Source organism: Odocoileus virginianus, chromosome 12 (genome assembly GCF_023699985.2).
Source record: "Odocoileus virginianus isolate 20LAN1187 ecotype Illinois chromosome 12, Ovbor_1.2, whole genome shotgun sequence".
Lineage (NCBI taxonomy): Eukaryota > Metazoa > Chordata > Mammalia > Artiodactyla > Cervidae > Odocoileus > Odocoileus virginianus.
In genome coordinates, this window is record NC_069685.1 from 10,308,263 (window position 1) to 10,320,318 (window position 12,056).

General features: G+C 38.6%; 1 non-coding gene across 1 annotated transcript; it reads right to left on the bottom strand.

The window, feature by feature from the left end:
* Positions 1–1,372: 1,372 nt before the first annotated feature.
* Positions 1,373–1,479, bottom strand: LOC139037927 (U6 spliceosomal RNA). Its single transcript, XR_011490865.1, has one exon. It is a non-coding gene; the product is annotated as a U6 spliceosomal RNA (small nuclear RNA).
* Between the last annotated feature and the right edge of the window lie 10,577 nt (positions 1,480–12,056).

Consider the following 12,056-nt stretch of genomic DNA (forward strand, 5'->3'; position numbering starts at 1 on the left):
ATGTTTGTCTCCGTCAGTATCAGTGCCAGTAGAGAATTTATTATCATATTGAAAAAAATGTATTAAACATGCTTTAAGGTCTACAACATTACAAAAAACTGTAGTTTAGCTCAGCTACCATTTCTACAGAATGAGACATAGTTACAAATAAAGATCAGAATTGCTCTAACAAGTTTCTTTGCCCAGGAAGAATGATATATAATTATTTTAGACAAATTACTACATTAGAATTAATTGTAATTCTTTTTTTTTTTTTTTACTGTGTTTCAATTTTGAATTTTGTACTTTATGTTCAGGAGTTTGACTTGTGAATTTGATAAATAATAACTTTACACCTGTTGCATTTGTTATAACAGAAATGAACACTATGAAAAGAGAAAGTGTTAGTCGCTCAGTCGTGTCCAACTCTTGAGACTCCATGGACTGTAGCCCACAAGGCTCCTCTGTCCATGGAATTCTCTAAGCAAGAATAGTGGAGTGAGTAGCCATTCTCTTCTTGAGGGGATCTTCCCAACCTGGGGATCAAACCTGGGTTTCCTGCATTGCAGGCAGATTCTTTACCTTCTGTGTCACCAGGGAAGCCCAATAAACACTACATTACCTTTACAACTTTCACATCTCTTCCTTCTGAGGAAGAGATTAAAAAAAAAAAATTTCTGTGGATGTCTTGTGTGGACCAATGGAAACCAGTCCTTGGTAGGGATGGAGAGCTGCATCCAGAACAGTGCTAAAGGAGAGGTTTTACAAAGATGCGCAAGGCATGGCTCCTGGCCTTAGGACACTTCTGGGATAGTGTGAAGATGTATGTTTTGCAGTCCTAACGTTTATTTTAAAGCATTCCTCTCTGTTACTTTCTTCCATTGTTGTACTGCAGTGTAGTCCAGGGTTTTACTTAAAAACAAAAACAGCAATGTAAAATTTACCCTATCTAAGAGCAATAAAGCAAAAATGGATGAAAAAATAGAAGCCACTCTGTCAGTATGCTGTGATGTGTAAAATTATACATTGTGTGAATTTTTTTATTGTTTTTTTCATTTATTTTTATTAGTTGGAGGCTAATTACTTTACAATATTGCAGTGGTTTTTGTCATACATTGACCTGAATCAGCCATGGAGTTACATGTGTTCCCCATCCCGATCCCCCCTCCCACCTCCCTCTCCTCTCGATCCCTCTGAGTCTTCCCAGTGCACCAGGTCTGAGCACTTGTCTCATGCATCCAACCTGGACTGGTGATCTGTTTCACTCTAGATAGTATACATGTTTCGACACTGTTCTCTTGAAACATCCCACCCTCGCCTTCTCCCACAGAGTCCACAAGTCTGTTCTATACATCTGTGTCTCTTTTTTCTGTTTTGCATGTAGGGTTATCGTAAAAATATGGAACACTTCACAAATTTGTGTGTCATCCTTGTGCAGGGGCCATGCTAATCTTCTCTGTATCGTTCCAATTTTAGTATATGTGCTGCCGAAGTGAGCACAATTTTTTATTGTTTATTCTACCTTCTATCATTAACCACACATGGTAGAGTCCAGAAGTTTCACAGACTGTGCTAGGATTAGCCTACTGTCTTAAGGACAAAGATTAGTTAGGTTGACAACTTGTTATTTTTGACAAGACCTGTCAGCTCTATGATCAACAAAAATGTAAACTGAAGAGGTCTTCAGGTACAAAAAGAAATTCTTCAAAGCTAAAGCTTATTGACTTTTAGAAAAAAATACAAAATCCTGTAGAATTGTGGAGTCAAGCAAAACTTTTTAAAGAAATAAACCTTGAAACTCGTGGAGGCTGTTTGAAGATAAAAGAAGAGTTGTTTATGAGCCAATGAAGAAAGTGTGTAAAGGGCCACAGGTATTTTGCAATACACATCTGGAGATCTCATTAGAATTTGAAAGCACCTCGAGGAAAAGTAGTTCTTTAAAGTAGGAGAGGTTGGCTGAGCTTGGGTGGGGTGAGTCACACCTGGAAGCAAGGATCTGAGGGAAGTTCTTGCCCTGGTGGTAGTGTGTAGACTGATAGGAGTCAATCTTACATGTTGGTCTAGTTATTGGTTCTTACTATAAACCTTTTAAATTAAATCATGACTATATAAAAGGTAAAGACCCAGTGCAACCATGCCTTTTAAACCTTTTATATGTTCTTGGCATTTCCCTGTCTATTTGAAAACTTTTTCTGTTTCAGAATTTGTATGATAAATAGTTTAGTGATACAGTATCCAGTCTGACATTGTTTATTGATTTGTACATATCTTTTTTGTCCATTCTGGGTAAATTCATTTTCAAATAATATGATGAACTTGTTGACCCTCACAGGACAAAAAGACAAAGCTATACGAAGTATGCTAGATGCTACTTGGCTTTCTTCCTACAGAAATGATATAAGCTACCCTTAAAATATGATCCTCTAGAAAAATTCCATGTAATTGCAAAAGGAGATGCTGGAATAAAACTAAGAGCTGAAATAGCAAAAATGAAAAATTAATAAAACAGCATTTAAGGGTATTCCGTGGTTGTCCAGTGCTTAAGATTTCACCTTCACCTGCAGAGGTCTCGGGTTTGATCCCTGGTTGTGGAACTAAGATCCTGCATGTGTGTGAAAGTGAAAGTCACTCAGTCGTGTCTGACTCTTTGTGACCGCATGGACTATACAGTCCCTGGAATTCTCTAGGTCAGAATACTGGAGTGGGTACCCTTTCCCTTCCCCATGGGATCTTCCAAACCCAGGGATTGAACCCAGGTCTCCTGCATTGCAGGTGGATTCTTTACCAGCTGCGCTACAAGGGAAGTCCAAGAATACTGGAGTGGGTAACCTATCCCTTCTCCATCTGATCTTCCTGACGCAGGAATCAAACTAGGGTTTCCTCCATTGCAGGTGGATTCTTTACCAACTGAGCTACCAGGGAAGCCCTGCATGTGTGTGACACAAAAGATTAAAAGCAAAAAAAGGCATTCCCATTAAAAAAAAAAATCAACATTTAGAGTCAAAGTTATTTCTTCAAAATAATGAATAAATTAGTAAACAGCTGACATGATTTATTTAAAAAACTTGTTCAACTTGATGAGTAAATTTAGTTAAAATCAGGAATGCAAAAGATCATTGAGAACCTGTTTTAAATAATTTGTTTTATTATTTCTAGTTTATACTGGTATATTTGATGATCAAATGATTAATTATAAAAATAATGTAACTGAAATAAGCACTAGAAATAGGAACAGAAACTGACTATTCAGAGAGGAAGAAACAGAAAAATGTTTCTATGTGATTTAAAATTGGTATTCCCAAATGTTATGAAACTATGAAATTCCAAATTTCCAAAATTTCAAAAAATAGATTCTTTAGAAGATGCATTTTTCTAAAATATGTTGCCTAATTTATTTAATAGGACAAATATAGTTTTGAATTTAAACGTACACTATAAACTGTAAAAGAAAAAAGTAAACATAGGCAAATATTATGCCTATATAAGCAAGCAAAATATAGTCATACAGTAGATGAATAATATGCTCCAGTCCAAAAGGGCTACTGCAACAAAGTGATGACTCTGTGTCACAAAGCTGCTGCTTATCAGATTAACAGGAAAGAAAACAAAAGCCCCCAGTGTAAGCTAAGTTGGTTCCAAAGTTATTCAGTGAAATGTGCCGTCTTTTCTTGATTCAGTCACATAACTAAACTGTTAAATTTTTTATTTATTTAAAATTTATTTAAAGTCATTAAAATGGTTTTTAATACTATACATTTAGAATGAATAAGTATTATATTCACTTATGGAATTCTAAAACTTGAACCAGGAATAGGATGAGGATAGAGTGCTATTTAGCATACCACTTGAAATGCTGGTAGTAGCTCTTTGAGATGAAAACAAAGTTGGACATATAAGTAAAGATAAAAATATTTCAAGAATTTTTTTAATGAAAATAATAAATTACAAAAGTCAAAAAAATTATGGAGATAACTGACACTATTAGAAGTTACAAGTGAATTTAGCAAATTTTCAGAATATAAGAAAGCTCTAAAAGTATTGTGTGTTAATTACTGTCTAGTTATTACTTATTACTGTATATAAAAACATATATACTCCATAATAAGGAAAAGATGATGAAGGGCATTTCTCCTATTCTAGCCCTTACAGTCTTCCTTTCTCCTGTCTTTATGTTGATATAAAGAAGTACTTGAATAAATATGTAAATGGGGATAAAGAGACACATCTTTCTTGCACAAGAATTCCAGATAATTACTGTAGCTACTTTATCCTCAAAGAAGAAGAATCTGACTCCTCTGGCCTTAAGTGTAGGCTGTGCATAGTGACTTCCCCAAAACTACAGGATGGAAAGGGAGAAAATGATAACTTAAACTTTTTAAAAAATTTTACTTTAATTGGAGGATAATTACTTTAAAATGTTGTGATGGTTTTTGCCATACACCAACATGAATCAGCCGTGGGTACACGTTTTCTGCCATCCTGAACTCCTCTCCCGTCTCCCTCCCCACCCTGTCTCTCTGGGTTTCCCAGAGTACTGGCTCTGGGTGCCCTTCTTCGTGCATCGAACTTGCACTGGTCATCTAGAAAATGATGATTTTAGTGTGGAGAATCTACCTGACAAACACTGCCTCATGCAGGTGGTCACAGTCAGTATAACCGGTGATGTCAGGGTGATAGTATGCACTCTTGATAGGGTGTTGTGAAAATGGCATGTTACTTCTGTGATCTGGTTCCCCCAAACCCAAAACATGAATGTAATATGATTAAAAAAAAATCAGAAAAATCCCAATTGACAGATATGTTCATCCGCCTGGGCTGCCATAACAAAATACCACAAACTGGGTACCATAAGCTGCTGAAACCACAGAAATGGATTTTCTCATGTTCTGGAGGTCGGAAGTCTGCGCTTGGGGTGCCTGCACGGCCGAGTTCTGGGAGGGCTCTCGGTTTGCAGATGGGGCCTCCCTGCTGGGTCCTCCCTCAGTGGGGAGAGCGCTCTGCCGTGTCGTCCCCTTTATATGGGGTGTCAGCCCTGTTGGATTAGGACTCGTTTGACCTCGTTTAACTTTTGTCATCACCTCCTCTTAGGTCTCATTCACAATTGAGGGTTAAGGCTTCTATAGATGAATTTTGGGAAGATATCACCCAGTCCGTTGCAAGGGACTCTTCTATAAACTACCTGACCAATACTTCTCAAAGGTATTAAGGTTATAAAAAAATCAGGTCATTCTGAGAAACTGTTACACTCAAATAGGCGTCTAAGGAGACATGATGACAAATGTCATCTGATGTCCTGAATGGGATCCTAGAACAGAAAAAGGACATCAGGTAAAAGTTAGATGTAAGTAAACTATGGACTTTGGTTGATAATAACAATTTGATCGTGGTTCATTATTTGCAACCAGTGTACTATGTTGATATATTAGAATAGGGGAATAGGTATATGGGAACTCCATGCCATCTCTGTAATTTCCTGGTAGAACATCTAAAACTGTTCTAAACTTAAACTTATTATGTTAATTATTATTATATTAAAAATTAAAGCTTATTATAATTTTCTGTTAGAACACCTGAAACTCCTCTAAAAATAAAGCTTATTATTAAAAAACTTTATACCATTGGATTAAAAAGAGAAAACATAATTACATTGAAATTTTAGGGGAATTCACAAACTAAGAGAATGAAAGATTATATACCAGGAATACTAGAACAGTGGAGAAAGGCATCAGTAATCACTAAATATACAGGGATAACTGGTGACTGGTATAGAGAAGAGCTGAATTATTGACAGAGGCACCAAATATTAAAATGAGAAACTCCAGCTTTATCAGTGAGTAAGGCACTAACTGGATAAAGAAGTTCCTATTATATTGCATAGGGGACTATATTCAATATTCTGTGATAAACCATAATAGAAAAAGAATATAAAAGAGAATGTATATATACATATATGTGTGTGTATGTGTATATACACACATGTATATATAAATATACATATATAACTGAATCACTTTACTGTGTAGGATAAATTAATACAGCGCTGTAGATCAGCTATACTTCAATTTAAAGAAAGTAAGACATTAAACAGCAGAAAAGACAGGAGATACTTAACTCCATTTAATTGTTGTTTTTTTTAAAGTGAAGTGAAGTCGCTCAGTCGTGTCCGGCTCTTTGCGACCCCATGGACTGTAGCCTACCAGGCTCCTCTGTCCATGGAATTTTCCAGGCAAGAGTACTGGAGTGGGTTGCCACATGATATACTTTCCCTTTGCCTAATTTCCTAGTTCTGTTTATATTTTGACATTATTATATTATGTGTGTTCCTGTGTAAACTTTCTCTACTACCTTTGGGAACAAGCTAGGAAATTGATAATTGGATAATAAATCCCAGCTATTGAAGAAACAAGGATATCATGATAGATAAAATGAAAGATTCTGATGTGGGTCTGCCTTTTTTCTGACCTATTCTGAGCTTATTTTTCTGACAAACCACACGGCACCCCAAATAGAGGTGAGAACTAGGGACCGAGCAGTTCGCCTCAGACTCGTCCAGATCCACTCTCAAGTGGATCCCCTTCTGACTCCTCCAGAGCAGTCGGACCTCCGTCAACCCAGCCGTCCCAGCATGTGCTCAGGTTGGCCAGACTCAGGGGCTCTCTCAGACTCTCTGTCATCGTGAACTGTACGTGTGTCTGTCTGCCTGCTGAGCACTGCCCTGTGGACAACCCTGCTGGCTATGATGAGCTCTGCCAGGCTCTGCCTGTATCCCCAGACTTGGACCTCAGACAAGGAGACTTAAATATATAAAGCTAAAAAAGTTCCTCTGTCTATGGAATTCTCCAGGCCAGATTACTAGAGTGGGTAGCCGTTCCCTTCTCAAGGGGATCTTCCCAACCCAGGGATTAAACCTGGCTCTCCGGCATTGCAGGTGGATTCTTAATTGCCTGAGCCACCAGGGAAACTGCTATGTAATGATAATAGGATAAAATTGCAAAGAAAACAACAGAATAACGATAGATAAATTTGTTAGAAAAATATATATACTACGTATTTGTTGTTGTTCATTTGCTAAGTTGTGTCCAACTGTTTGCAATCACATGGATTGCAGCATCCTGGGCTTCCCTGTCCTTCATTATCTTGTGGGGTTTTTTCAAATTCATGTCCATGTGTCAATGATGCCATCCAGCCATCTCATCCTCTGTTACCCCCTTCTCCTGCCTTCAGTCTTTCCCAGCATCAGGGTCTTTTCCAGTGAATTGGCCCTTCGCATCAGGTGGGCAAAGTGTTGGAACTTCAGCTTCAGCATCAGTCCTTCCGATGAATATTCAGGGTTGATTTCCTTTAGGGTTGACTGGCTTGATCTCCTTGCAGCCCGCGGGATTCTCAAGAGTCTTCTCCAGCACCATAGTTCAAAAGCATTAGTTCTTCAGTGCTCAGCCTTCTTTATGGTCAAACTCTCACATCCATACATGTCAGTCAGTCGGTTCAGTCGCTCAGTTGTGTCTGACTCTTTTCGACCCTATGGACTGCAGAAAGCCAGGCTTCCCTGTCCATCACCAACTCCTGGAGCTTACTCAAACTCATGTCTGTTGAATTGGTGATGCCATCCAACCATCTCATCCTTTACCTTCTCCTCCCGCCTTCCATCTTTGCCAGCAGCAGGGTCTTTTCCAATGAGTCAGTTCTTCACATCAGGTGGCCAAAATATTGGTGTTTCAGCTTCAGCATCAGTCCTTCCAAGGAATATTCAGGACTGATTTCTTATAGGATGGACTGGTTGGATCACCTTGCTGTCTAAGGGATTCTCAAGAGTTTTCTCCAACATCACAGTTCAAAAGCATCAGTTCTTCAGTGCTCAGCTTTCTTTGTAGTCCAACTCTCACATCCATACATGACTACTGAAAAAACCATAGCTTTGAATAGACAGACCTTTATTGACAAAGTAACGTCTCTGCTTTTTAATATGCTGTCTAGGTTGGTCAAAGCTTTTCTTCCAAGGAGCAAATGTCTTTTAATTTCATGGCTGCAGTCACCATCTGCAGTGATTTTGGAGCCCAAGAAAATAGAGTCTCTCACTGTTTCCACCCTTTCCCCATCTATTTTCCATGAAATGATGATACCAGATGCTATGACCTTCATTTTTTGAATGTTGACTTTAAACCAGGTTTTTCATTCTCCTCTTTCACTTTCATCAAGAGGCTTTTCAGTTCTTCTTTCACTTTCTGCCATTAGGGTGGTATCATCTGCATATCTGAGGTTATTGATATTTCCACCTTGTGATATTATTGATATTTCCACCTTGTGATTCACCCACCCTAGCATTTCACACGATGTATTCTGTATGTAAATTAAATAAGTGGAGTGACACTATACAGCCTTGACATACTCCTTTCCCAATTTTGAACCAATCTGTTTTTCCAAGTCTAGTTCTAACTATTGCTTCTTGACCCACATACAGTTTTCTCAGGAGGCAGTAAGGTGGTCTGGTATCCCCATCTCTCTAAGAATTTTCCACAGTTTGTTGTGATCCACACAGTGAAAGGCTTTAACATAGTCAATGAAGTAGAAGTAGATTTTTTTTGGAATTCCCTTGCTTTTCCTAAGATCCAACAGATATTGGCAATTAAAATATAATATGAAAGTTGTAGAGGTGCTACATAAATTTATATATAAATGTGTCATACCAATGTTGTTGTTGTTTAGTCACTAAGTCATGTCCGACTCTATGTGACCCCATGGACCGAATCGCTCCAGGCTCCTCTGAACGTGGGCAAGAGGAGGCAAGAATTTCCCAGGCAAGAATAATGGAGTTGGCTGCCATTTCTTTCTCACAGGGATCTTCCTGACCCAGGGATCGAATCCATCTCTCCTGCATTCGGAGGTAGATTCTTTACTGCTGAGCCACCAGGGAAATCCAGGTGCCATTATATACCTATTTAAATATCATAAATCAATAACAATAGCAGAAAACCAATGGCGGTTGGTGGGCACAATTATAAAGAGCTGCCAGCATTGTAAATTGCCTTAGTCTTTTTGGAGAATAGTCTGGCATACATTAAAGAAAAAAAGCTTTAACACTATTTCTTTGTTTTCATGTTGCGGTTCTGCTTCTAGGACTCTACCCATGGTGGTGATGTTCAGACTGGGGTGTTCTAGAGGAAAAAAGGGTGGGGGAGCTTAGGGTTTAGAGATTTTCTTTTGCTACGGCTCATGTGTTATGTATGTGGGAATGTTTTAAATTAAAATTTGGGTAAACAAAGTGTTTGGATGAAGCTAAAATTTAGTTGAAGCTAATGCTCTATGGAGGTATCACTCAAGAGAAAAATGTAAATTACTTACAATATTAAAAATGACTCAGTTTAAAATAGAAAATAAGTGTGTGTTCAGTCACTCAGTCATGTTTGACTCTTTGTGACTGTGTGGACTGTAACCCACCAAGTTCCTCTCTGTCTATGGGATTCCCCAGGCAAGAATAATGGAGTGGGTTGCCATTCTCTTCTCCAGGAGATCTTCCAGACCCAGGGATCAAACCTGGGTTTCCTGCATCGCAGGCAGACTCTTTACTGTCTGAGCCACCAGGGGAGCCCCGACGCAAAGCCCCCCCCCCCAAAAAAGGCTAATAGCAATAGTATCACAAAGCAGCACCACATAGTTATTCCAAGACATGAAAAAGGCAAATATGGGGCCTATTTAGGTACAAAGGAATATTAAATGAAGTGGAGAAAAGTCAGAATACAAAACAATGCATGCATGATACAGTGACATAAAAATGTACTTATGTATGAACAGTGACAGAAGTTGGAGGATAATATAGAGAAAATATAAATGGAACTTTTAGTTCTCTTTTTCTATAAAATGATCAAATGCAAACTTAAAAAGTTATTCTTTATGTATATAGGAAAACATGGGATATTTCACCCCAACTTTCTTAGATGTGTGATCCAATTAAAATTATCATAATATACTTCTGTACAAGGGCAGTATACCTGCTTTTGTACATTTCTGTGAAACTAATTAAGGACCTCTGACCATGTTGGCTGAATCAGCTTGGCATTGTAAACCTGGTTCTTCACACATTCACAAGCATAAACAACAAAATGACGGATCTTTTCCATGTGGGAGCATTTTAGCATTTCAGAGTCAGCATCCAAAGGGAGAAACGCACAGATGTACATGCAGCTGGAGAACAGTCCTGTTTTTCTTTCTTGCTCTGGTAACAACGTTTAAATTCTCAGTTTCTGTCTGAACTGGGTTGTTGGTCTCCATCGCTTGATGAGCCACGAGTTTAAGGTCTTCAGAAGAGTACACACGATGACAAATTAATCTGACATTTGAAAATGATGAAATGCAGTGGATAAAAAAAAACCACTCGAGATAAAATAGTGAGAGTTGTGATAAGATAACAGAATAATGGTGATAGAGGGCAAGGTTCAGTGAGAAACCTTTTTTAAACTAAGAGTCTAAAAACTGCACAGGACAAGATGATTTGGCAATTGCTTCTGAGGAGATAAATCTGGAAAGGAACTTTATAGAAAGGAACTGAGGTGTGGTCTGAGGACTTCATTCCCAGGTTTAAGGTGGCTTAGACAGTAAAGAATCTGCCTGCAATGTGGAAGACCTGGGTTCGATCCCTGGGTCTGGAAGATTCCCTGAAGAAGGGAATAGCAACCCACTCCAGTATCCTTGAGTGGAGAATTCCGTGGACAGAGGAGCCTGGTGGGCTATAGCCCATGGGGTCGCAAAGAGTTGGACATGACTGAGTGATTAACACAACAACGCTGATAGAAAAGGGAAGAATCAGGTGAAAGCTGCTGGCAGAGACTGTGGACTCTTAGAGAAGGAAGAAAGAAATGTTGTTCATTCATTCACTTTCTGTCTCTAGGTTCCTCAGTGAATTACCTAACTTCTCTGTGCCTTGGTTTCTTCGTTTATAAATGGACAAAATGACTCTACCCGTCGCAATAGGTAGGTAGGTTGTGAGGATTAAATGAGGTTGTATAGGCCAGGCATAAAGTATGTTCTCAATAAGTGTTAGCTATTGTTATTTTTGGCAGAAATGGGGATTGCAGGAGTTTGCTAATGACTGCAAAATTCCATCATAAAATTGAGAGCTCTCCAGATAATCTGAGATACAGAAAACCTCACAGCCTGCTGAATGGGGGCCACATTCCTACTTGTTAGGGCATGCAAGAGATTGGTGGAGCACATCCAAGCTGTTTACATTGCAGAAGTCAAGTTCACTGAGATGCAAAGGCTGGCTCCAGGCATATTTCTCTGCGTGTAGCATCTGAAAAGAGTCTTAGTTATGATTTATGAGGGTCCCGGTTAGGTCTTGGTTCTGACCCCAATGACTTGCAATAAAAATGAAAAAAACAACAATAACAACAACAAAAAACCCCAAAGCACATGCTGGCCATTTGATCTGCTGGTAATGTTGTTTTGCTAAAGCTAGGGAGGGGAGGGAAATAGGAGGGCAAGGAAAGAGGATTGCTACCATTTCTTCCTTTACTTTGCAAAGAAAGCAAAGCAAAACAGAGAAATATATGTCCAAAGATTTAAAAAAATCGTTAAAAAGAAAAAGAAAAATAGGAAATAATTTTTTGGCTGGCAGGTTTTTTTTTTATTTTATGTCTGGCAGTTTTAATTTAACCCTAAAATTCCTGCCCCCATTCTAATCGTGGACAGTAAATTTGACAATTGGGAAACTCATTACGAGACCAGTGGTCAGACTCTTGGCCGAGCCCATTAGAACCCTTCCATGACAACTGGATTCTTTTTAGCATTTATTTCTTTTCTTATGATAGTCTTTATCCAGAGTCCTTCACCTGGCAATGTTAAGCTTCTTAAAAAGAAAAAAAAGTATTGTTATTTGTTTAGTTGACTGATCTGGGTCTTAGTTGCAGCGTGGTTCCCTGACCAGGGACAGGACCCCAGCTGCTGGACCACCAGCCAAGTCCCAAGCTGCTTCTTCATATCATTTTATTCATCCTATTTTTCATAGCTCTATTAATCCTTATCTGAGGCCCTATGCCCTAGTGACTCTTCAAAAATTATCATTCCTCTTATGTACATTGAAA